The 27,228-nt window shown below is 37.9% G+C and overlaps 1 protein-coding gene and 1 non-coding gene across 5 annotated transcripts in view; one reads left to right on the top strand and one right to left on the bottom strand.

Annotated features, from left to right (window-relative positions):
• The window catches only part of GREB1L (GREB1 like retinoic acid receptor coactivator), a 316,336-nt gene that overhangs the window by 133,378 nt on the left and 155,730 nt on the right, over positions 1 to 27,228 (top strand). For 2 of the 4 annotated variants that reach the window (XM_074383697.1, XM_074383695.1), the window contains exons 2-3: positions 8,675 to 8,784; positions 19,585 to 19,761. The gene's annotated coding sequence lies outside the window, so the exon portion shown is untranslated. The remainder of the gene's footprint in view (positions 1 to 8,674; positions 8,785 to 19,584; positions 19,762 to 27,228) is intronic. The other 2 variants (XM_003924788.4, XM_074383696.1) reach the window with 1 other exon arrangement.
• On the bottom strand, positions 12,979 to 13,119 carry LOC120361775 (U4 spliceosomal RNA). The gene has a single exon (XR_005577892.1). It is a non-coding gene; the product is annotated as a U4 spliceosomal RNA (small nuclear RNA).

Here is a 27,228-nt window from a genome sequence, read left to right as displayed (position 1 = left end):
AGACGCAACTTGAATAAAGGCACAGAGATGGATGTGGGCTTGTTATTGTTGGGGACAGCAAGAAAATCAAATTAAAAGGAACAGATATTACGTTCTGGGGTATGGTGGGTGATGAGTTTCAATAGGCACAGAAAGATAATAAAAGTTTTCAAACACTAGGTTGTGAAATTTGTGTTTATTCTATACGTTATCAGTTTCAGACTACTACCTCTATGGTCATGGAAAGTTTTGCAAAGCTTCACCTACACAAGCTATTTTAAATAAATTAAACAAATTTGTTGGCTTATGCTAAAAATAATATATAAAGGGGTATTAAAAACAAGCTATATTTATAGTCTTTACTATGTGAACATTCATAAACTACTGTTGCAGCACATTTATCTACAATAAACCTATCAATGTGAAAAGGTACTTGTCATGAAGAAGTCAGTGTTTTGCAATATCAAGTGTTCAAAGTCAATAATGGTATTAGCGATAATAATAAATACAGGGCTTAATTAAGTTAGCAATGTGCTTTTATATATATGTATTTTTAAAATTTTTTTAAAATTAATTAATTTTTAGTTATATGTATTGTTTATGCACTCTGTTGGCCAGGCTGGAATGCAGTGGGGTGATCTCAGTTCACTGCAACCTCTGCCTCCAGGGTTCAAGCAATTCTCATGCCTCAGCTGCTTGAATAGCTGTGATTGCAGGTACACACCACCATGCCTGGCTAATTTTTGTATTTTTAGTAGAGACGGGGTTTCACTATGTTGGCCAGGCTGATCTTGAACTCAAAGTGCTGGGATTATAGGCGTGAACCAGCATGCCTGGCCTTCTTGTTTAGTATTTTATTAATCACACAAGTCAGCCCTGATTCACAGGAGGTAAGAATCACTGGGGTCCACCTTGGAAGATAGCTACCATAAACTAAACCCTGTGGAACACTAACATTTAGGAAACTGAGAAGCAGTCTATAGATGCAGGAAAACCAGAAAAGCAATGAGATGAAATCCAACAAAAGTGAAGGAAATTTCAGAAATCTACTCAAAGGCATGTTACATAAGAACCCAATTGCATTGAATCTGAAGATTGCTTTGGGTAGTATGGACATTTAAACAATATTCATTTTTTAAATCCATGAACACAAGATATCTTTCCATTTATTTGTGTCTTCAATTTATCTTATCAATGTTTTATAGTTTTCAGTGTACAGATCTTTCACCTCCTGGTTAAATGTATTCCTAGATATTTGTTTTAATTTTGTAGCTATAAGATTTTTTTCCATTTCTTTTTTGCATAATTCATGGTTAGCATATAGAAATGCTGATTTTGAGGAAAACAGGTTATCGTATGTTCTCACTTGTAAGTGGCACTAAGCTGTGAAGAAAAGGTGTAAGAATGATATAATGGACTTTGTGGGGAAGGTTGGGAGTTGGGGTGAGGGATAAAAGACTACACATTGGGTACAGTGTACACTGCTCAGGTGAGGGGTGCACCAAAATCTCAGAAATCACCACTGAAGAACCTATCCATGTAACCAAAAACTACCTGCTCACCAAAAACTGTTGAAATAAAATGAAAAGACAATAATTTCACAGAATAAAAAAAAAGAAGAAATACTGATTTTATATGTTGATTTTGTATCAACTGTACTGAATTCATTTATTAGTTCTAACAGTTGTTTGGTGCAGTCTTAAGGTTTTCTATGTACAAGATCATGTCATCTGCAGAGACCGCCATAAACGTTTTCAATCTAGAAGTGTATTACTTTAATCCTCATTTAATGGATAAGAAAACTAAGGCCCAGGGAAGATAGGTGTCTGGGCCATGGTTACTCAAGGGCAGAGTTGGGAAGTGCACATCTCAAACATCCAAATATTTTTATGCTACATTAATAAGAAATCAAGAGGCAGGGTGCCATGGCTCACCCCTGTAATCCCAGCACTTTGGGAGGCCAAGGTGGGCAAATCATGGGGCCAGCAATTTGAGATCAGCCTGGCCAACATGGTGAAACCCCATCTCTACTAAAAATTCAAAAAATTAGCTGGGCATGGTGGCGGGCACCTGTAATCACAGCTACTTGGGAGGCTGAGGCAGGAGACTTGCTTGAACCCCAGAGGCAGAGGTTGCAGTGAGCTGAGATCACACCACTGCACTTCAGCCTGGCTACAGTGTGAGCCTCCCTCTCAAAAAAACCAAAAATCAAGAACTACTCAGTCAAGTTTTTTTCAAGTTAGTACTCCCTTAAGTATCACTTTTTTTGGTATCAGACTTCAAAGTAATAATATACATTTTATAGCACATTTCTAGTTTTAGCATTGTCATTTTGAAGTATAGTGTCAGGACTTGAGGAACTGCTTCTCCTCTCCGTTCAATTCTAAGACATGATACCTACCAGACAGGAACTGCTTCTTCTTTGAGGTCTAAATGGCACCTAACAGTCTATTGCACTGAATAAATATTTAATGGAGATTGAATATTTCCTCTGTAGTACATCAGTTACTCTTGTTGACTGTCTGAGGAAAGCTTTTTGTTATCGTTGTTGTCATGAAGTAGGTTAAGAAATTTGTTTTCCTGAATATTGTTATTAATGCCAGTTTAAATCTTTGTGTCAACTCAAATATAAATCTGAGATTCACTGATCTGGTTCCATGCAATAAAGTAATTTGGTAGGAGAGGTTTTTTTCCTGGAATTTCTGATATTTAAGGCTCTGAAAATGAAAAATATTTGCTAATGTGAAGTAAGGATGTTTGTGGTGTATTTTTTAATGGAAGAAATATAAATTTTATTGATAAATATCTCCAAAATTGTGAGCAGTTATTTCCTTTTAATTGCCAAAGAGTTATATTTCTTGTATTTGAAACTGTCAGTCATATATTTACTTTTCTTATTTTTAAGTTTTTTTTTTTAACTGATACTAGGTTTAAATGAAATACATTTATCTTTGCCTGTGGAGTCTCTAAACTTGTGAATTTAGTGAAATAGATTGAACATTTTCAAATGGTAAAATTATATCTCTATAGTTGAATCATTAGGTGCAAGCTGTTAATGTGACATTCAGGTGGAATTTATCTGACTCAATTAGAAAAACTCTTCTCATTTAAATAAAACAGAAAAAAATGAATAGGTAGGGAAAAGGTTATATATGCTTTTTATTCTTTTTCCATTCTAGAAAGCAAAATGAACATAATTATGAAATAGTTAAATCATGCTTAGTGATAAAATAGCCTCCATTTTTAGGGAGTAATTTTACTGTGTTTCACGTTTGATGACTTTTGGGATGTATATTTCAATTTAAATAATTGTTGACATTGTTGGTGTTTATTTTACTAGAGGAAAATTGGTTAGCGTACGTGACGACAGTTACAGTACATATTTGATAACAAGGGTAGAATAAATCAGTTGAGTCATGGTGGTCTGTTGTCTACTTGTAGGTTTTTTTTGACCCAGGAGTCTGTGACCTATGAAATCTCCACTTTTTTGGATTTGTTAAGATATTTTACAATACAGGGATGTAAATTTAGATGAGTACCACACTGCAGGATATTGGCTAATGTGGTCCAAAACATAAAGGATATCAAAGAATACACTGGGAAAAGCTTAAGAAGTTCTGATAACAGCATATGTGGGAGGAGAGAGGCTACAGTTAAGGAAGTTTCTTTTATTCCTAACTTATATCAAAGAGAATCTGAAATTTAAGCTGGTATTTGCCATGCTCTGATTACTCAGCAGCATGCCATTTTGTAAAATAATTGCTGAGAAAAGGTACCCAGATCTTGAGTACGGCGTGTTCCTGAATCTGATTGGAAGGGGCACATGAATTGTTTGTAAGGTACTGCAGACCCAAGGCTGCACAAATTAAGGTAGAGACTTGGGGGAGGGATGGAGTCAGGAAAGGGAAGCTTCCTAGACATTACAGCTCTGTCCAGAGGCCAAATGGGAGATAAATCACCACTGGCCACCTCTCTTATTATTGAAATGGTTCAGCCCTGGGGTTTAACTGAAGGACTAACAGGGTTTTGAAGTGCAAATGGTATGGTGAAGGGTAAACTCTTTTAGGGTTTCATTTTGATGGATTTTTTTCCTGTGTGGATTTCTGGTACAGACTGTGTGATCTGGAAAGGGCCCTTGGGAAAAAAAAAAAGTTTTGTTTTGTTTTTGATCAATCAGACAGTAAGAACTTTCCACAGGGGTGTCCTTTTCTAGCATGCATATTGATTCTATTGTGTTTTAAAATAGATCATTTAATTGGAACTTTTTTTGAGCCTTCTGCAATGGAGCTGTCATTTCAAGGTCACTTCTCTTTCTTCTTCTTAAACTGAAGTCTGAAAGTGTTGAATGATGTGGTACTTTTGGATTAATAGATTGTAGGGGATTACTTAGGGCCAGTGTCTATAAGATTTTTTTTTATAAGGTCTTCTAGTTAAAGATCCAGTCCATATTAGAACAAGCATTTTATCTTAGATAAATGTTCTATAATTATTTAATCTTTTTTTCTATTGTGATAAAATTTTACACACTCATTATTTTGTATGTATTCTGCTTTGCCAGCCTTAAAAAACACCCAGAAAAGGCCAGGTGTAGTGGCTCACGGCTGTAATTCCAGCACTTTGGGAGGCCAAGGCGGGTGGATCATGAGGTCAGGAGATCGAGACCATCCTGGCCAACATGGTGAAACCCCGTCTCTACTAAAAATACAAAAATTAGCTGGACGTGGTGGTGTGTGCCTGTAGTCCCAGCTACTTAGCAGGCTGAAGCAGGAGAATTGCTTGAACCCAGGAGGGAGAGGTTGCAGTGAGCAGAGATTGCACCACTGCACTCCAGCCTGGACAACACAGTGAGACTCCACCTCAAAAAAAAAAAAAAACACTCAGAAAATTCTGAGGTTGTGAACTATTATACTGTGTTATTTATAAAAGATACATTGAAGTGTTTGAGGAGATAAGAGAGACATAAAAATGTTTAAATAACTGATATGTTGATTTATATCAAGTTGGAATTTTTAAAACTCCTCCCCCCAAGTAATTCAATCACAGAAGATAAAATACCTTTTAAAATTTATTTGATTTTTTTGGAAGATGAGGAGGAGAGAAGTCATTAGTAACTCCAAAGAAAAATGATTGTAGCATAACTTAGAGGCTTTGTGTGCAGAAATTTTACAGAAAAAATATTTTTACTAAAGAACTGCCATTTTAAGTGTTTACATTTCTTCTTAGAAATATTGTTGATGGAACTTTTCTTAAGCATTTTGGCTCTTTAGATGTAACAAATATTTGTATCATTTGCCCTTTTTGAGGAAAATAATGTATTTAGCTGCAATAGAGGTTTTCCTGTGTTGCTCCATATCTGTTATAAAAATGGGTTGTTAATCTCCATAATTGGCATTGACCACACAATGTTCTTCATTGACCTCTAGGTTGGTTTTTGTTTTTATGTTCTTCGAAATTTTCCCTTCGTTGAATTTTTCCTCCTATTGCTGCTGATGGTTTTAAATAAGATATTTTAAACAACAGCAACAATGAAGGTCCTAGAACCTAGATGGCATCAGGCAGAGTCTTTTACATCTACAGCTTCCCTGTCATTAGTTTGTTGCTGGGAGATGCTAATACGACCTTTCCTTTGTTAGAAAAGAGATCTGCAGCCCTTCCCAGAATCCTCTTGTAAAATGTCTTTTTAACCCAAGTTGGAGATTGAATGAATGAATGGTGAGCTTTTTTAAATGTGCTGCACATATTGTTGACATTGTTACACGTTGCTTTTTAATTTCTAATGTGTTTTTAATTTGCAAAGCATGCCTGTGCCTTTCACTCAGTAGAATTGAGTCAGCAGTTTTGAGTCCAGATACTGCTTTATGCAAACAAGAGGGTCAGACTTAAGAATGCTGTATGGTAGACTTAGATTTCCTGAAACACTTGTGAATGAATTTCACTTTGAATATTGATGAATAAAAGAAGATACTTGAGAAAGGCTCCTCCCACCCCGCACCCCCCACCCACAAAAACTTCTCTTGCCTATTGGTGAGTGAATTGCCCCAATATAAAAGCATTGGGTGGGGAAAAGTGAGTTACAGAGTGAAAAGGCAATCCACAAATAATCACTCTTTTCTGCCTTTGACTGTGTCAGATTTTTTTTGTGTGTGTAGCAATTGTTTTCTTTTTTGCTTAGAAGAGGTTTATGGTCCAGTGTCTGTCAAGTTACCCCCTGTCTTAAGCTTGCAGTTGTATTTCTCTCTGGAGTTCCTGGAGGTGATGTTATCTTTTGTTCACTCAGCAGTGTGGTCGTTCCTGAGAGCATCTGTCACTTTAGGCATTACAAGATGGATGGGTCTCCAGTGAACTGCTGGTTGAAGCAAATGGTGAAAATAAGAAAAGTCAAGGGGTTTCAGGGTCTGCAGAGGAGACAGACAACAAGAAAACACTGTTAGAAATCAAGAGTAAGCTGAGCAATAGGGGAAGAGAGCAAAGATGGATCAGATATCATTTTATAAACATCTAGGAAATCAGAATCTTTTGGTGCCTATCGTGATCTGAGGGAGACATCTGCATCATGGTAAACAATTCCATGCTTTGGATTTGCAAAATGTGTTTGAATATATATTTTTTAATCTGGAGAGAGTGTTGGGAAATAATCTGAATAATACAGAATATATTATGTAAGGATTTTGCTGTTTGGAGAATTAGTAGTCTTTTAAATATTTTAAATATTAAATATCTAACATTAAAATGTTTTATTTTCTCTTTTTTCTTTCCTTCCTCTTTTTTTGTAAACAAATGAGCAAATATAGACATTAAAATTAAAAGTTTTGGCCCTATAACTAATATTCTTACTGTTTACTAAATGCTTTTTGGCATTTTTGTAGAGGAATTCTGAAAATTCTATGCTCAGGCTTTTGGGAGGCTGAGGACAGATTTTAAGTTATTTTCGGTAACCTCCAACTTAAGGGGGTCTTTGATCAAGAAAAGAAATATGATTGTTATTGATCTGTCAGAACAAGTTGAAGATTTGTATTGCATTTAGAAATTCATTTTGTTGGTGAAGGTCAAAATTTGTAAATCCTGGCTAACACAAAGTCCCTCCTGTGAAAGACAAGGAACAGGAAGGAGATTGGCCAGGGAGTAAGAAAGGGGAAGAGGGGGGCAATGTGACTGCAAAAAAAAAATGATTTTGTCAAACTTTTTGGCATTTGTCTATGAAAAAGACCATAGGTTGAAAGGCAAATTAAGATGATTAGAAGCTTTAAGCTATACAAATGGTTGAGTATCTTCCTTCTCTATGGGTATAAATAATAGATGAAAGAGTAAGAGTGACAACAAAGGATCAGGTCGTTTAAGAGAATGTGTGCAGCCTGAATAGGGGTCTGTGGCCCAGGGCCAAAGGTCTTAGCTTTGAGTGTAATTAGAAGAAAATACAAAAATGTCATTACAAACAGGTGAAGTGTGCAGCACGTGGCCAAAAATTAGCAATTTTAGAGTATGACGCTATTGGAACTCGATTACTGACCTTTTTTTTTTTTTTTTTTTTTAAATCATGAAGGTCCTTGCGGAGTAATATAGTTTCATTGGCAGTAATGCAGTTTGAGCTTGTTGACCATATGGGGTAATCTTGGGTTTGGATGTAGGTAGCAAGGCTTCTGCTGACTTAGAAAAAGATGTCCATTTGTGTGTTGGATGGGTGGAATATATGTGAGTTTGAAAACGTAGGCCTTGCTTTTATTAAATTCTTTTGCCTGAAGACATTCTTCTGACAGTAAGAGGTAAGATAAATATTTTTATTCGAAAATCTAAAATGGTTTTTTTTCTTTCAAGTTGGTATAAAAGTTAAATGAAAAAAACCATTTTTAGACAACATAAATTAATTTTACTTCAAATATTTTAGTGCTATATCTTTTAGGAAAATCCTCTTTTGTTTTCTTTTTAAACACAGTAACAAAGGACTAGAAATATGCTTGTAAGTTATATACAAAAATCAATGACAAGTAATTTTCATTTCACTTTGTTTTACAACTGCATTTCCTATTTTTCCATGTAGTAGTTTATATTGACCATAATTTATTTAGAGCAGAGATTAACATGCTCTAAATAAAGTATGGTCAGTATACTATAATTAACATACTATAATTTTCAACCAATTATATTTCAATATCTTCTAGGAATTCACAACTCAGACGGTAGGAAACAATAGCTCTTTTTCTTCCTGCAGGCTTCCTTATTGGAAATTATTCGATGAATATTAATTTTGTTTTACCTTTTTTATAGTTCTTTGCGTAGATAAATTTGGGCCAGGTATCAGAGATTATTACTATTCAATTCCTTAGATAAGAAAATTACCTACCACCAATTTTATTCCTAAAAGTAAATAGTCTGTGGGCTTTTGATATTATGGTAACACCTGCCATAAATGCAGACTTGAGAGACTTACTCAACTTACTTTTAGTGGGGAGACTTTGTAAGAACATAAATTATCCTTGAGTATCTATAATTAGGAGTCATTATTTTAAGACCATTGAGAAAGGTGGAGTATCTGTGTCTTTGCTCATTATAATGTATATGGAGTTGGAAAGTGTGAGACTTTGATAATTTCTAATTGTGATTTTTATAGAATTATAAATATTTGTTATATTATTGAATATGTATTTGGAAATTAACTCATGTCTTTATGTATATGTTTTTATTTTTTATGTTTTTGCAGGTGCAAAAAAAGTGTTAAACAAGTTAAAATCTAGGCAACAGACTCCCTGAAGTGTTGACTGCCCAACTTAATCATGACTGTAATTCAAAAATGTTAATAAATAAACTAAGGTATTGTGCAATTATATATACCCCTCCCATTTTTCTTTTTTTTTTTTTCTCTTTTCTTTTACCCCTCCCATTTTTCAAGATCAAATTTGTTTTAGGAAGTTGTATTTAGAATTTAAATAAAACTACTATGTTTGATCCTTAGTGAATAAGATACTTCTATGAGCTCTTCACCTTCCTTTCCCTCCTTCTCTTCTTTCCTCTCCCTTCCCCACCCCCTTGCCCCATACCAGAAAGCTTCTGCAGTGAGTTGTTTCCCTACAATAGCCTCTCTATTTCCTATATACCTAAATTAAGAAAATAAGAGTTCAGTTTTTTTTTTCTTTTCTCTTTGCATTTTAGTTTGGGAAGCATTCAGTTCTTTATTCCCTTTTGTTTATTATGATTTTATCCTTCAAATTGTATAATAAATGAGAATTCTAGATTATAGGCTTCTGCAGAACAACCCAGATTATCCCTATTGACTGCATATATTTGTCTCATATAACACTATCCTGAGATGTGTGTTATAAAGATTTTACAAAAGTTTTTTTTCTTCTATTTTAGGAGGCTTTTAATTTAGAAAAGGAAAAAGGTGATACTCCCCCCGCCCCGCCCCCCGCCAGTTAAAGAAAATCAAATACTTGGTTAGAATTGAGAATTTAAGACTACTGTTTTAGGTAACTGCTTGGTTAGAATTGAGAATTTAAGACTACTGTTTTAGGTAACTCCTGTCTCTCAGAAGGGGCATATCCCACTGTCTCTCTCCTTTTGGAAGTTACAATGTGCTTAAATAGCCTGGCATTTCCAAGAGAGGCCAAAGATCTTTTCCTCTTTTATGACCCGTTGTATCCTTTTGAGGCTAAAAAGAACAAGAGGGTCATTGCCACTTCAGCCTGGTCCCTGTTTGTTCCTTCATGGTGACCACGTAGATACTGAAACCCAGGATGGACTTAACATTTGGGCCTGGAACATCTGGAAAATAGTCAGAGAGGGAGTGGAAGAGGCAGAAGAAAAAGAACTGTTGCATTTTGTTTCACCAGGTGCTAGGAGGAAGCAACATTAGCCTTTTTGATATGGGAGGCACATTCTGTGGACCCTGGAGTTAGGCTGCAACAATTGAGGAGGTCAAAGGACAGCTGAGTGGGGTCAGTGAGACACCATGGGGTGTATTTTGTTACTTAGTAAAGGAGCAGCCTCCTAAACCTTAAAGGATTCTCTTGAAAATCTGTGTTGTGAAAAGGTTTTATGAGTCTCATGGCAAAAACTCCTGATTTATCTAAGGAATGCTCACTTTTGTCTAATGGAAGGATAATCCTTACCAAATGTTGGCAACATCTATAAGAGTCAATATAGATCTGAAAGAACAGTTAGAGTTTGAAGTGTACTTTGCATTTCAAAATGTTTATCATTTTAGTGAAGAATTTTGCCCTGTTGAAACGTGACCTTTTTCTTTCCGTGGAGCAGAAAGTGGTAGCTGTGGGGAGTGATGGAGGGTGGAGGAGGAGAGGTAAGGCAGGAACCTACATTAATTTAAAACTAATTCTACAAGCTTTTGGCCTTATCCACAAACAGGGCATTATTATTAAACCTTTAAAAGCAAAAAAACTTGCTAACTCTAAAAAGTTATATTTGAGTTTATTTTAACTTATGAGGAAAATGGGTGGCACATGAAGTGTCATGTTTTTGTATTACAGATTATTTAGTTGTTGATAGTTCATGGAAGGAGCTGTCAGTTGACAAAGAACCTTAAACCTTGTGTTTCTTCCTGAATGTGGTCAAGAAGAAAATCAATGTCAGAGTCAAGAATTGAGAATAAGAAAAGCAATACAATAAGGAGTTTTCTCTTTGAAGGGAAATGGAGAAGGGGAAAATCTGCATATTGTAAAAGCTGTCTTTACCACAACCCATGACCTCAAGAGACCGCTTATATGATTGTGGATACCTTTGAAAGGTATTAGCCAACTGACAGGTTGCGAAAGGAGACTGTTAGAGGAATTTGGCAGTATTTTGATATTCCAATTTCTACACTATCTTTTATATTCCAATCTATCCACCTATATAGAAAGAAAGCATATGTTATAACATATATAGTAAAGGAAGGATAAAATGATAAGGAATATATAACAGGCCTTGTTAATTTATAAATTTACAGTATCTACTACTTGTGTGTGATTTGTTTTGAATTTTTGATAATCATGTTAAAGGAACATATACATAAATGTAAGGCTTAGCATGTAGTATGCTCTTTTTTTTCCCTCAAGGTTAAAGCACCTTTCAACAACTAATTTAGAAACCTAAGTATAGTGACTGATAATTGCCTGGAGAAAACCCACAGCTGTTTAAGTAGCCTTAAAATTGTGGCAAAACTGACAAATACAATTAGCAATGTTAATAAGATAAGAAGTTGGAAAGACAGGAGCAGATGACAGGGTGGAAAGATGGAGGTAGCAGGAGCAAGAAATCATAAAAGAACAGAATAAAAAAAACAGAAGGTTCATGATTGCTTTGAATTTCCAGTGCTTTTTCTTTTAAGCAAAGTCTCCCTCTTTTATTACTTACTCTCTGAATTACCAGCAGAATGTGTGTTTTGCAGGTTAAATAATTCAAATACATTTGTTCAGCCCCTAATTCACATCTGATTTTGAAAGAAGACAGTTTTATGGCAAAAGTATTTAAGAAAAACAATCAAGTTTTGCTGAATCTGAGGCACAATTTGATTTGCATTGCTTTTTAGAAGTCAGTTTTAAATGTACTTCTGTTTTACTGTAATTACTTTGAGAATTTACCCTTGTAATGTTTAGTCACCCAAATATATTACACAGGAAACCTTGTTTCTGGGTTTAGTGACCCACCATTGTCAACAAAACAAAGCCAAAAAAAAAAAAAAAAACCTGTAGAAGTATTTAATGTGTTATTACTAATTATATTTATTTGGTTAATGTTCATAGCCAACTTTGCAAATAACTCTTTTGGGAAAATTAATTGGGGCTAGGTAAATAACAGAAATTAGTTAAGTGTTAGGTGGAAAATATTTAGTTATCTGTGCCTTTCCCACAATACTTTTTAAGCATCACATGGAATTTTGAAAATTATTGTAGTATCTTTTGAAATTCTACTCTGCATTTGGGAAATTGGCAAGTTGTTTATTGCCTCTGGTGTTTTATGCAGATTTTAATGATTGTTGTGATAAATCCCCAGAAGTTTGTTTTTAGAAACCATAGAGACTGAACTCTGAATGTGGCAGTGTTGAAAGATGTGGTGAGCCACACTTTGGAAGCATTTCTTGTTATTTAATGTTTTCTGTTCTGGATTATTGACTGTTCTCCCTGTTGAAAAATTGGTCTCCGGTGACATGGTAGAGGTCACACGTTGCCTATTATTGTTTTGCTTCTTTGATCTTACACAAGGATTGCCTCTGGTAATTATACTAGTCCAGAGAGTCTTGACAAGAGGTGTTTATTTTACAGAAGAATTTCTGGCATTTCAAGGAAGAAAGTAAAGATTTCCAGTAGTAACCTGTACTCTTTCTTACAAAGGAAAAATAGCATTATAATCAAGATAGTTTTTAATCCTTATTATGAAATTAGTTGGCATAGTACAATAATTATATATATTTCTAAAACAATTTAATACATATTGCATATCTGTAAGTACATTGCTAAAAAGGGTAAATTTTAGGATTAAGTTACTTCGGTTGGGTTTTTATTTGAATATCTAAAATACTTTTGGCTTTACAAATTATCAAAATAAATTCATCCAGCCTGGCCAACATGGTAAAACCCTGTCTCTACTAAAAATGCAAATACTTGCTGGGTGTGGTGGCATGCGCCTGTAATCCCAACTACTCAGGAGGCTGTGGCAGAAGAATCGCTTGAACCCAGGAGGCAGAGGTTGTAGTGAGCCGAGATCGCACCACTGCACTCCAGCCTGGGCAGCCGAGCGAGACTCCGTCTTTAAAAAAAAAAAAAGAAATTCATCAAAATTTAAATGTACAAAACTATTAAAGGAGTTTAAAATGTTTGTATTTTAATCTGTTTGCACTGTTTTGTTTTGTTTTGCGACGGAATCTCTCTCTCGCCAGGCTGGAGTGCAGTGGCGCGATTTCGGCCCACTGCAAACTCCGCCTTCTGGCTTCGCGCGATTCTCCTGCCCCAGTGTCCTGAGTAGCTGGGATTGCCTGGCTAATTTTTATTTGTATTTTATTTTTTTATTCAGTATCCGTAGAGACTGACAAAAATTGCCAATGCCGACTATATTGCAAATCATCACAGCGGGGTATTGGAAAAAGTTTTAAACTATCAATAATCGCGCCTCGGATAAACCTCATTGGCCAAGATACTGCCACTACGCAAAGCTTTTCTTTTTCTTTTTTCTTTTTTTTTTTTTTTTTTTTTGAGACGGAGTCTCGCTCTTGTCGCCCAGGCTGGAGTGCAGTGGCGCAATCTCGGCTCACTGCAACCTCCGCCTCCTGGGTTCAAGCGATTCTCCTGCCTCAGCCTCCCGAGTAGCTGGGATTACAGGCGCCCGCCACCATGCCCAGCTAATTTTTGTAGGTTTTGTAGAGATAGGATTTCACTATGTTTGCCAGAATGGTCTCTACCGGTTGACGTCGTGATCCGCTTGCCTTGGCCTCCCAAAGTGCTGGGATTACAGGCATGAGCCACCGCACCTGGCTTAATTTTTGTGTTTTTAGTAAAGACTGGGTTTCACCATCTTGGCCAGGCTGGTCTCAGAACTCCTGACCTCGTGATCCGCCCGCCTCGGAACTGCTGACCTTGTGATCCGCCCGCCTCGGCCTCCCAAAGTGCTGGAATTACAGGCATGAGTCACCACGCCCGGCCTCTGTTTGCACTTTCTAAACATTCTTAGCAAGGGGGATGAATAAAAAATGAAATAAAACACTTAGGTTTTGAATGCATGGTTAGTTTTGTGCTTTTATGGAATGTGCTTGGGAAGAGATGATATCTCTTCAGATGTGTTTAATATCTAATTGGATAAGATCCAAAAGCTCAATTTACTCTTTTTTTTTTTTTTTTTTTTTTTACTCCGTTCCAGCTTTTTTTTTTTTTTTTTTTTAAGACGGGGTTTTACCATGTTGGTCAGGCTGATCTTGAACTCCCCACCTCAGGTGATCCGCCCGCCTTGGCTTCCAAAGTGCTTGGATTACAGGCATGAGCCACCACACCGAGCCTCAGTTCCAGCTTTAAACAAAATATATATCCCCCAAAACTCACAACCTATTGGGGGAAGTTAGACAGATACTAGACCCAACTAACTATAATTGAGAGTGACACATATCAATTTAAAAGAATAAATGAAATGCTTAAAGAGCACAAAAGAGAAAGAACAAGAGTATGTAATTGTTTAATATTTTGGATTTGAGACTCTGAAAACAGTGTGTTTGGTTTATTTGTCTAGGAGTCACACATTATTCACTCTCATCAGGGAATATTTTTGATAGAGAAAGAGCATGTAAATAGAAAAACAGTAACAAATAATTTTCTTATATAAAGAGTTTTATCACTGTAAAGGACAGTCATAATCTATCCTATACATTCATTTTACAGATGAAGAACCTGAGCTTGAGAGAGGTTAGGGGACTTGTCCAAGGTCACATCAGTAGGGACACAGTCAGTCCTCTTAGAACTTAAGAAATCATTTATCTCTAAATCATTGTACATTCTCTAGAGTTGTACTGTTCGGCATGACAGCTAATAGCCACATGTAGCTATTTAAATGAATTACAGCTGGATGCAGTGGCTCACACCTGTAATCCCAGCACTTTGGGAGGCCCAGGATGGTAGATGGCTTGAGGCCAGGGGTTTGAGACCAGCCTTGCCAGCATGGTGAAATCCCATCTGTACAAAAAATACAAAAATTAGCCGGGCAGGTGGCACATGCCTCTAGTCTCAGCTACTTGGGAGGCTGAGGCAGGAAGGAGAATGGCTTGAACCTGGGAGGCAGAGATTGCAGTGAGCTGAGATTGTGCCGCTGCACTCCAGCCTGGGCAACAAAGTAAGACCCTGTGTCAAAAAAAAAAAAAATTCATTACAATTAAGTAAAATAGAAATTTTAATTCCTCAGTCACACTGGCGAAGTTTTAAGTGTTCAACTGCCACATGTGTCCAGTGGCTACCATATTGGACAGTCTAGAATGTGAATGTTCCCAGTATCTTAGAAAATTCTGCTGGACAGTACTGTTCTTGGTGTCAGAGGTTATCTATCTCATGATTCGTAGATATGATTGTAAAACTTATTAATAAATAAATAGTATGTAGTGCCAAATAGCAGCCTTTGGAACTTTTACATTAGTGCCCAACTTGCATAAAGGAAAGAATGCATCTTACTTTTCTTCATACCCTCAGTGTGGCACAATGCTAAAATTTCTTTTTTTAATTTAAAAATAGTTTGCTACTATTCATACCAACATTTTCTGCACTTTTTTTTTCTGTGCCAGGCACTATTCTAAAAACTTAATTACTATATGTAAAATCTCATGTATTTTCACAAAAATCTATGAAATTGAAAGTTCTATCTCTGTTTTATAGATGAGAGATTGAGTAATTTGCCCAATATCATACAAAGAGTAAGTGGGTACAGGATTTGAAATAAGGTCATAGGACTCTGAGTCAATGTAATTAATCCCTATGACAGTAGAATTTCTCTAAATGCTGGATGAATAATTGTTAAAGTTTAGAAAGTGACATCTGTAAAGAAAAAGATAATAGAAACTAGGAAGTTATACAAATTTGTCTTTTTAGTACTGTGCCTGACACACAGACAATACATTGTACCTTAGGAAGTATCTGGGCTGGGTGTGGTGGCTTATGCCTGTAATCCCAGCACTTTAGGAGGCTGAGGCGGGCAAATTGCCTGAGGCCAGGAGTTGGAGACCAGTCTGGCCAACGTGGTGAAACCCCGTCTATACTAAAAATACAAAAAAATTAGCTAGGCATGGTGATGTGTGCCTGTAATCCCAGCTACTTTGGAGGCTGAGGCAGAGGAATTGCTTGAACAAGGGAGGTAGAGGTTGCAGTGAGCTGAGATCACTGCACTCCAGCCTGGGTGACAGAGCAAGACTCCATCTCAAAAAAATAACAAAATAAAAACAAAAAAAAGAAAAGAAAATATTTATCTGGGACCAAAAGAAACACACACACATACACGCGCGCGCACACACACACACACACACACACACAGGATGTATAATCCCCTCACCTTTTTTTGTTGTTGTTACAAACAGCATGTTTTAGTAGAAGAGCATGCACTTTTGAGTTTAAATTTAAATCCTAGTTTCACCATATACAAGCTGTATGAACTTGGCTTGTTGCAGAACCCTAAAGATCTGTGTCTTATTCTGAATCTGCATGTTTCCTTAGGGCATTTAACTTGCTCCTTGATTCTATAAATGGAAGTTGCTTTTGCAAGCTTGTCCAACACGCAGCCAACGGGCCACATGCAGCCCAGGATGGCTTTGAATCTGGTCCAATACAAATTTGTAAACTTCCTTAAAACATTATGAGATTTTTTATGTGCGTGTGATTTTTTTTTTTTAAAGCTCATTAAAGCTCATCAGCTATCGTTAGTGTATTTTTTGTGTGGCTCAAAACAATTCTTCATCCAGTGTGGCCTAGTACGCTTTGAATGCTGTCCAACACACATTTATAAACTTTCTTAAAACATTATGAGATTTTTTGCAATTTCTTTTCTTTTTTTTTTTTTTTTTGAGACGAAGTCTCGCTCTGTCACCCAGGCTGGAGTGCAATGGCACGATCTCGGCTCACTGCAATCTCCACTTCCCAGGTTCAAGCGATTCTCTTGCCTTAGCTTCCCAAGTAGCTGGGATTGCAGGCATGCACCACCACGCCCAGCTAATTTTTGTATTTTTAATACAGACAGGGTTTTGCCATGTTGGTTAGACTAGTGTTGAACTCCTGACCTCTGGTGATCTACCCACTTCGGCCTCCCAAAGTGCTGGGATTACAGCCTTAAGCCTCCACACCCAGCTTTTTTTTTTTTTTTTTTTTTCTCAGCTCATCAGCTATTGTTAGTGTGTTTTACGTGTGGCCCAAGACAATTCTTCCAGTGTAGCCCAGGGAAGGCAAAAGATGGGACACCCCTGTTCTAGAGGGATGACTAAATTCATCACACCATTTGGCAGGAATGCTTCCTAGGTGGTGTGTGTGCTTTATATTGTCTCCACTGAGAAGGCACGCAGCATCTCACTGCCTCACTTATAGTGATGCTAAGCTCAACCAGTGGGTTCGGGAGGTGACAGTCTGATCTCTCCATTTTAAAGTTCCACATCAGCCTTCTATCTCATGGTTTCACTTACTACCATTGCCTGCATGAATTACCATTGCCTACATAAATTACCATTACCTGCATGAATTACTGTTGCCTCTGTGAATTTTTCATTAGGGGTTACAAAGTGGTAATTTTATAATTCTGTTTTTCTTCCCCCATTTTTTAGCTGGAATTCTTCATTTAAAAAAATTCAAACTCTCTCACGCCTGTAATCCCAGCACTTTGGAGGCCCAGGCGGACAGATCACGAGGTCAAGAGATCAAGACCATCCTGGCCAACATAGTGAAACTCCGTCTCTACTAAAATACAAAAATTAGCAGGGCATGGTGGCACACGCTTGTAGTCCCAGCTACTTGGGAGGCTGAGGCAGGAGAATTGCTTGAACCCGGGAGGCAGAGGTTGCAGTGAGCCGAGGTCACGCCACTGCACTCCAGCCTAGCGCCTGGTGATGGAATGAGGCTCTGTCTCAAAAAAATATATAATAATTCAAACTCTCAATAATCAGGACTGTTTGGTTACTTTGAGGTACAGAAAGACCAGAATAAATGCTATGCTCTTTTCTTTTCCTGCTTGTAGTGCTTTGTTTCTTTCCAAAAGGAGCTTTCACTTTTTCTCCTTTAGTAGCAAAATTAATTTTTGAGTTTTTATATTTTAAATATGCTTCAGTCAGTTGCATTTATTCTCTTTTATGTTTGGTTTTTCTCATCTTTAGCCTATGGGAGCCTTTCAAGTGGTCTCCTATGGTTTTTTTAAATTAAAAATTTTTTTTTATTTTTTATTTTGTTTGTTTGTAAGTTTGCGTGTAACTTTATTTTTTCTGGATGAATTTTTTTTTATTTTTTTAAATGGAATTTTGCTCGTGTTGCCCAGGCTGGAGTGCAATGGTGCGATACCAACTCACAGCAACTTCTGCCTCCTGGGTTCAGGCGATTCTCCTGCCTCAGCCTCCCAAGTAGCTGGAATTACAGGCATGTGCCACCATGCCTAGGTAATTTTTTTTTTTTTTTTTTTTTTTTTTGGAATTTTAGTAGAGAAACAGAGTTTCTCCATATTGGTCAGGCTGGTTTCAAACTCCCAATCTCAGTTGATCTGTCTGCCTCGGCCTCCCAAAGTGTTGGGATTACAGGTGTGAGCCACTGCACCTGGTCTCCTATGTCTTTGACATGCTTCATTAGTTCTGTTTTTTTTTGTTTTTGTTTTTGTTTTTTGAGACAGAGTCCCACTCTGTCACCCAGGCTGGAGTGCAGAGGCATGATAGGTTCACTGCAACCTCGACCTTCCAAGGTTCAAGCGATTCTCCTACCTCAGCCTCCCGAGTAGCTGGGATTACAAGTGTACACCACCAAACCTGGCTTTTTTTTTTTTTTTTCTTTGAGACCAGGTTCCACTCAGTCACCCAGGCTGGAGTGCAGTGGTGCAATCATGGTTCACTGCAGCCTCTACCTCCCAGGCTCAAACAATTCTCATGCCTCAGCCTTGCAAGTAGCTGGGACCATGGGCACACACCACCACATGCCCAGCTAATTTTTTTATTTTTTGTAGAGACAAGGTTTCGTTTGTCATGTTGCCCAGGCTGGTCTCAACTCCTGGAGTGAAGCCATCTGCCTGCCTTGGCCTCCCAAAGTGCTGGGATTACAGATGTGAGCCACTGCACCCGGCCTTATTATTCTTGATAACCTTCTTTGGTTTCTGGTTCAGGATATTCAAGGCTCATCTTGCGTATTCCTTGTCCCAGACTTGGAACTGGTCATACTTCAAGAAATCTTGATTCCTTTCAGTGTGGAATGCTTTAGGCCACTACAATCATAGTATAGGAAGTGTTATGTTTGTTTGTTTTTGAAACAGAGTCTCACTCTTTTACCCAGGCTGCAGTGCAGTGGCTTGATCTCTGCTCACTGCATGCAACCTTGGCCTCCTGAGTTCAAGATATTTTCCTGCCTCAGCCTGCTGGGACTACAGGTGCGTGCCACCACACCCAGCTGATTTTTTTTTTTTTAGTAGAGACAGGGTTTCACTATGTTGGCCAGGATGGTCTCAATCTCAGCCTCCCAAAGTGCTGGGATTACAGCTGTGAGCCACCGTGCCTGGCCTGGGAAGTGCTTATTAATAGTAATTGAATGTTACTGGTTCTCAGACTTCTCAGTAGACAAAGCTTAGAAATGCATGTTTTAAAACTTTTAAAACAATGAGTTATTACTGAGCATACATACATCCCCATCTACCTGTACCACAACTTAATTTGATGTTAAAACCACACACCTCAAATTGTGTCTTAAATTCACTTTTCTACTAGCTTGTACATGATCTTTCTTTTAAAAAAATCAGTGTTTTTCTTGTTCTTCCTTGTCATTTCCTTTTTTAAAAAACTTTTAAAAATTAACGTTTATTTGTTCCAAATAGTTGGTATTAAAATAAATTTTTATTAAAACCCCAGGTGTAATACTTGAAAATATATTTATATTTAGTCAAAAGGGGAACTTTTTTCTTTTTCTTTTCTTTCTTTTTTTTTTCCAGACAGTGTCTCATTTTGTCACCCAGGCTGGAGTGCAGTGGCACGATCACAGCTCACTTCAGCCTCGACTTCCTGGGCTCCAGCAGTTCTTCCACCTCAGCCTCCTGAGTAGCTGAGACTACAGGAACGTGCCACCAATCTCGGCTAATTTTTGATGTGAGGAGTTTTTTAATAGAGAGGTAGGGTTATTTTGTTTTGATTTTTAAAATTGTTACTTGACTGTGATTCTTAGGCTATCTTAAGTTAAAACTTACTCTTCAGCCTTGTCTTGCAACTGTGATATATAGAGAGGAGGCCACATCAGCAAACAAACATTTTCTTTTCTGATTTTTTTCTTTGGTGGTCGGCAATTTTGTAGTATATTACAGAGTATCCATTTACTTACCCAATTGGGCCATCTTGGTAGGTGGTTTAGTTAACTTAATGGCCTAAGTGATAAAGATAGTGCCTGAGACAGCTGCTTCTGAGCCAAACTGAGTTGGTTCCACCCTGTCTTATTTCCGTGTTGTGTGATCTTAGTCAAGTTCCTTAACTTCTCTAAGCCTCAGTTATCTTGAAAATGTGAGTAATAATAGTGCTTGCTTGGCGTTTAGTAAGCTGTCTATGCTACTAAATCGTTGAAGGGATGCTTTCTTTCACATTTCTTAATAATAACAACTACCGCCACCACCACCACTACCACCACTACCACTACCACTACCACCACCACTACCACCATTATCACTACTACTAGTAATAATAACAACAGCTACTATTATATTAACTGCCAATAATGTCTACCATTGTAACACATGCTTCACATACAACTTTAACTTTTTACAAATAAGACTATATATTCTGAAACTGAATGCTTTAGCTGTAAAAAGTCTTTTAGAGTTAAAGGAAGATTTTATCATTGAGAAGGATATTTCTCTCTCTGTGTTATATACTTTTTTTTTTTTTTTCTGAGTCATAGTTTCACTCTTGTTACCCAGGCTTGAATGTAATGGCATGATCTTGGTTCATTGTAACTTCCACCTCCAGGGTTCAAGCGATTCTCCTGCCTCAGCCTCCTGAATAGCTGGGATTACAGGTATCTGCCACCACACCTGGCTGTTTTTTTTTGTGTGTGTACATATATATACACATATATATATGTATATATATATGTGTGTATATATATATATGTGTATTATATATGATTATATATATATATTTCTTTCTTTCTTTCTTTCCTTCTTTCTTTCTTTCCTTCTTTCTTTCCTTCCTTCCTGCCTGCCTGCCTGCCTGCCTACCTTCTTTCTTTCTTTCTTTCTTTTCTTCTTTTCTTCTTTTCTTCTTTCTTTTTGAGACAGAGTCTTGCTCTGTCGCCAGGCTGGAGTGCAATGGTGTGATCTCAGCTCACTGCAAACTCTGCCTCCTGGAGTCAGGCAGTTCCATTCCTCAGCCTCCTGAGTACCTGGGTTTACAGGCACCCACTACCACGCCCAGCTAATCTTTTGTATTTTTAGTAGAGATGGGGTTTGACCATCTTGGCCAGGCTAGTCCTGAACTCCTGACCTCGTGATCCATCTGCCTTATCCTCCCAAAGTGCTGGGATTATAGGCATGAGCCGCCACACCCAGCCTCTCTGCTGGGTACTTAATAAATACTATAGAAGTACAGTTTTAATAATAGAGTAACTATTAACTATGAAATCTTTCACAAAAAGGAAATGAAAATATTACACATCAAGGAGTACTGTCCCTCAGAGTGCATTACTACTCTTTTCTATTTTCTAAAGAAAAAGGAAAACTGAGGAGAGGCGTGGAAGCATTAACAGGCACCTATTTCCCAAGCTACTCTTTTTTCTTTTTGCCCAGCCTCTCCAGCCCCACTTCCTGAAGTGACCAGAGATAGAGGCTGCCTGTTTTACCCACATCCCCTTCCGCAATTTTTCTTTCTGTGGAAAAAGAGAGAAAGGGATAGAACAGAAAGGCTGCAAACCACAATGCTGTGGTGGTTTGTAGTTGATCCAGTCTGCATTTTGAGCAATTAATTAGGGGTGCAGAAAGACTTGCTCGTATTTTTTACTGTCTTAGACATTTTCTCAAAGTCACAAATGTGCTTGTTAGTATTTCAGAGGTCTGTAGTGCTATGACAAGATATTTAATATAGTTTTTCCTTTTATAATTTTACAATTAAAAATATGGAAAAGCAGCCGGGTGTGGTGGCTCACACCTGTAATCCAAGCACTTTGGAGGCCAAGGTGGGCGGATCACCTGAGGTCAGGAGTTCAAGACCAGCCTGACCAACATGGTGAAACCCCGTCTTTAAAAAAGAAAAAAATATATGGAAAAGCAATGTAATGCAGTCTTATAAACTTGATGTCAGCTAGATACATAAATATGTAAGTATATAGTGGAAATCACAAGTTGGCTTTCTGGTTTTTTTGTTTGTTTGTTTGTCTTACAATCTACAAAGTGACATGAGATTTTTGGGCCCCTTAGTTCTTTGTTTTTGCTGCTGCTGCTGCTGCTGCTGCTGCTTCTCTCTTCTTCTTCCTTCTTCCTTCTTTCTTCTTCTTCTTTCTTCTTCTTCTTCTTTCTTCTTTTTTTTCCTTAAAAACAGGCCAGGTGCAGTGGCTTGTGCCTATAATCCTAGCACTTTGGGAAGCTGAGGTGGGTGGATCACCTGAGGTAAGGAGTTTGAGACCAGCCTGATCAACATGGTGATACCCCATCTCTATTAAAAATATAAAATTGCCGGGCGCGGTGGCTCACGCCTGTAATCCCAGCACTTTGGGAGGCCGAGCTGGGTGGATCACGAGGTCAAGAGATCGAGACCATCCTGGTCAACATGGTGAAACCCCGTCTCTACTAAAAATACAAAACCTTAGCTGGGCATGGTGGCGCGTGCCTGTAATCCCAGCTACTCAGGAGAATTGCCTGAACCCAGGAGGCGGAGGTTGCGGTGAGCCGAGATTGCACCATTGCACTCCAGCCTGGGTAACAAGAGCAAAACTCCGTCTCAAAAACAAAAACAAAATATAAAATTAGCTGGGTGTGGTGGCACATGCCTGTAGTCCCAGCTACTCGGGAGGCTGAGACAGGAGAATCATTTGAACCCAGGAACTAAGATTATGCCATTGCACTACAGCCTGGGAGACAGAGGGAGACTCCCTCTCAAAAAAAAAAAAAAAAAAAAAAAAATGCTGGGTGCAGTGGCTCATGCTTGTAATCCCAACACTTTGAGAGACCGAGGCTGCCAGATTACCTGAGGTCAGGAGTTTGAGACAGTCAGGGCTGACTTGATGAAACTCCATCTCAAAAAAAAAATAAGAGACAATGTATCATTATGTTGCTGGTCTCAAACGTCTGGCCTCAAGCAGTCCTCCTACTTTAGCCCTCTCAACTTGAATGGGATTACAGGCACCAGCCACCCCTCCTGTCCAGAAGTTGCATTTGATGTGATGACTAGTTCTGAAAAGTATCTTTTCATCTTCTACCTGAAGTCAGATTTATTCACATCGACTTCTAGTCAGGTGTTACACCATCTTAGGCATTGGGGCTCTTTGAGATTTAGAGGAAACGGAGGCTGGTGGATAATGCCCACAATTTCAGTGACCCTGAATGTCATGTGACATTTAGAATAGATTACACAGACATCTTTTAAACTCCACCCTTCTTTTTTGGGTAGCAGTGGGCTATCAAGGGTAGAACTCCATAGCACTAAAGAAGTCTGAGGTCAGTTATGTAATTCTTTACATTACCATTATCATTTTTTATTTTTTATTTTTATTTATTTATTTTTTTAAACAGAGTCTCACTCTGTCTTTCAAGCTGGAGTGCAGTGGCGTGATCTCAGCTGCTTCAACCTCTACCTCCCCGCTATTCAGGTGATTCTCCTGCCTCAGCCTCCTGAGTAGCTGGGATTAGAAGCATGCACCACCACACCCGGCTAATTTTTGTCTTTTTAATAGAGACAGGATTTCGCCATGTTGGCCAGGCTGGTCTTGAACTCTTGACCTCAGGTGATCTGCCCACCCCAGCCTCCCAAAATGCTGGGATTACAGGCATAAGTCACTGCACACAGCCTGTTTTTATTTATTTATATTTTTTATTTTATTTTATTTTTTTGAGACGGAGTCTAACTGTGTCATCCAGGCTGGAGTGCAGTGGTGCAATCTTGGCTCACTGCAACCTCGGGAGATTATCTTGCCTCAGCCTTCTGAATAGCTGGAACTGTAGGAGCACGCCACCTTGCCTGGTTAACTTTTTGTACTTTTAGTAGAGACAGAGTTTCACCATATTGGCCAGGCTGTTCTCCAACCCCTGACCTCAGGTGATCTGCCTACCTTGGCCTCCTAAAGTGCTGGGATTACGGGCGTGAGGCACCGTGCCCAGACACCATTATCATTTTTTAAATGCCCAGTTCTATTTTTTATTTGGAATAGAGACAGCTAATTCCTTTTATTCTACCAAGTCTGAGCAGGGAATAAATACTTCCTGTTGTCTTCATGTGAGTATTGCTAATGTACTTGTAGGATTATGTATGTCTTCTTTAATGGTGAAATTCCATCACCTATTTTTAAATTAATTTTTTTGTGTGGGGGGGACAGGATCTTGCTCTGTCACTCAGGCTGGAGTACAGTGGCACAATCATAGCTCACTGCAGCCTCCAACTCCTGAGCTCAAGTTATCCTCCCTCCTCAGCCTTCCAAAGTGCTGGAATTCTAGACATGAGCCAACAGACCCAGTCTGATTTAATATTTTTATTTGTGTGATATTTATCTGTCCTTTATATATGTTCTATCATATTACTCCTCAAACTATAAGGTGAAGAGACTGAGATTATATGATCCTACATTTGTAACTGGATGGTTTTTTAAAAAATTAAACTAAAACAATCTGTAGGAGAATGTAGGTTTTCAAGATTTTCAATGATGAAAGGAAGATAACTTGTTGAAGGTAGTGATAGATTAAGAGGCGGCAAGATTTCCAGACATTTGGTGCTCTGGAAAAAGGCTGAAGGTTCACTTTTGAAGTTATTCCGTTGTTACAGATAAGCAATCCCATGGTTAACTCTGTGCTAGTTCCTAGTAGTTTTATGTCTTTAGCCAAGAAGAAAGGTGAAGTGGTTGTTGGATTTTGACTTAGATGCATGAACTAGTGGCACAGCAATTTCTTTTCCAACTTCCACCCTGTTTTGATCATGTGTGGTTGCTGTTGAAAAGTAAATTACTCTGAACTTCAAAATTTTTAAATGTTTGTAGTTGTACTGGTGGGGAGTCTTAGGAGCTTGGCCAAAACTTGGTGTTTCAGGAATATTTCACTTGACAGACTTTGTTGATTTTCTACTATTTCATCTTTTAACTGGGTGTGCTCTCCCCCCTCCCCCATATATATATATGACTATATATATATATGCAACTTGTAATTGGGTATTGTACATTTTGAGTATATACTTTTTGTAAAAAACAAACGTAGTAATTTAAGTTCATGGCATTTTGTTTTTATTACCTATAAGAGAAAAGTTGCCAAAGTAGGATCCTGGCTTTTTCTCTAAATCATAGGAATCTCTAATAAAGCTTTGACAAACCCAGCCACTCTGGGAAATCACTGCATACTACTCACTGCCACCAGGAATAATATCAGAAGTCTTCTTTGCTGTTAAAAAGTAGCTCAGGGGCACCAAAATCTTCTCTAGAGCTTTAGTGTGTGAGCCTAGGAAACTTGAGATAGAGTGGTAGGTTGCAGTGCGTCACCTCTTCTCTGCCCATGAGTGGGCACGCTGGGTGTTGGTGCCCTTTTCTGATGAGCACAGGTGCATCCTCAGGGTTGTTCTCAACTAGTCCTCAAGGGACTCTCTCCAGGGAGTTAATCAGAGTTGGCATTCCAGATAAATTTTAAATTCTATCCCCCTCTTTGATACAAGGGGGTGGGAGATGCCTAAGATACTCTCAGAATTACCTGTCTTGAAATGAGATTTACCCAGGCTGAGGCTGTACAGTAAGGGTACAGGCTTTGTCACTACATGGCTAGATACTGAGTCCTGGCTCCATCCCTTATTAGTTGAATGGTAGTGAAACTGGTCACTTTGTTTCTTCAAGTTTTGATTTTTTTGTTTTGTTTTCTAATCTGGGAAGTGGAAAGAGGGCATACCTACTTCAGAATACTGATTCAATACAACAATTTTTATAAAGTACTTAGTAGACTATCTAGCCCAATAGTTCTCAAACTGTTAGTATCAGAACCCATTTATACTGTTAAAGATTATTGAGAACCCCATAGAATTTTTATTTATTAAAAATTAAAACTGAAAAAAATTAAAACTATATAGTACTTTTAGAAATTATAATAAAACCCCACCCTATATTTGAAGATAGATAGCATATTTTATGAAAAATGATTGTATTTTCCAAAGACAAGTTAGTGAGTAGCTTACATGCTTCTGCACTCAACCAGCTGCAATATCACACATCCTGCTAATTCTGGAAAATTCCACATACACATATGAGTGAATCAGAGTGAAAAAGGCAAATATAGCCTAGTAATTAGTGAGATGATGTGCCCAGGAATGGACAGCTGACCCATTTGTATGAGATTCAAGGAAAAGTTTGCTGGGAAGAGGAATTCTATTCCAAATAAAAAGACCAAGGTTTCTAAAAAGAAAGCTTTTTGCCCTTTTGATTATTTGGAATGTAGACATGATGCCTTAGTTTGTCACAGCTGTTTAGGGACAAGAATGAGAGTAAAAGTCAACACATTCAGGATGATGAAGAGAATGATAGGAAGAGTTCTGTTCTTGAGAGTACTGTTGAACAGCTGAACCAACTCCCACAGCCTTACCTACCAGCTTTGAACAAAAAAATAAATTTTTTAAATAGTTGGAAAATAGTTTTGGCTGGGTGCGGTGGCTCATGCCTGTAATCCCAGCACTTTGGGAGGCCCAGGCAGATAGAATCACTTCAGGTCAGGAGTTCGATACCAGCCTGGCCAACATGGGGAAACTGTATCTTTACAAAAAATACAAAAATTAGCCAGGTATGGTTCTGTGCACCTGTAGTCCCAGCTACTTGGGAGGCTGAGGAGAATTGCTTGAACCTGGAAGGTGGAGGTTGTAATGAGCCAGGATCGTGCCACTGCACTCTAGCCTGGGCAACAGAGTGAGACTGTGTCTCAAAAAAATGCAAAATAGAAAATAAAAGTTTTGACTTCATGGACCGTTGAAAGGGTAGGGTCTTGGCTCCACTCGAACCCCCAAGACCCTTTGAGAATCATTAGTCTAGCCAGTAGTTGGCACCCAGTAAATTGTAGTTAGTATTGTTATATATGGAAATTTTTATAACCAGCAAGTACTATAGTACTATATAAATATTAATGGTGAGAAGTAAAAGTCATGGCTTCAAAGCTTTTTACTATATACTTTCTTGAAGGGTCCCAAATAAGATTGTACTTCAGACGAAGCAAAAGAAACAACAGTATTTTTCAAATACTAGTAATACATAAATGAATTCTTTGAGTTGAAAAGGCTCAAATCTTGCTTTCAGAAATTTGTTAAATATGTAATCATAAAGTTTTCATTTTTTTTTTCCAGAAGAGAGGCTTTTCCTCCCATCTAGAGTCATAGATCTTTGTAAAGAGAAAATTCATTACTTATTTTGAAACTACTGATAGAGTTTCTAG

Source organism: Saimiri boliviensis, chromosome 13 (genome assembly GCF_048565385.1).
Source record: "Saimiri boliviensis isolate mSaiBol1 chromosome 13, mSaiBol1.pri, whole genome shotgun sequence".
Classification (NCBI taxonomy): domain Eukaryota; kingdom Metazoa; phylum Chordata; class Mammalia; order Primates; family Cebidae; genus Saimiri; species Saimiri boliviensis.
The sequence above is the reverse complement of the archived record's forward strand: the minus strand, read 5'-3'. Positions and strand labels throughout refer to the sequence as shown.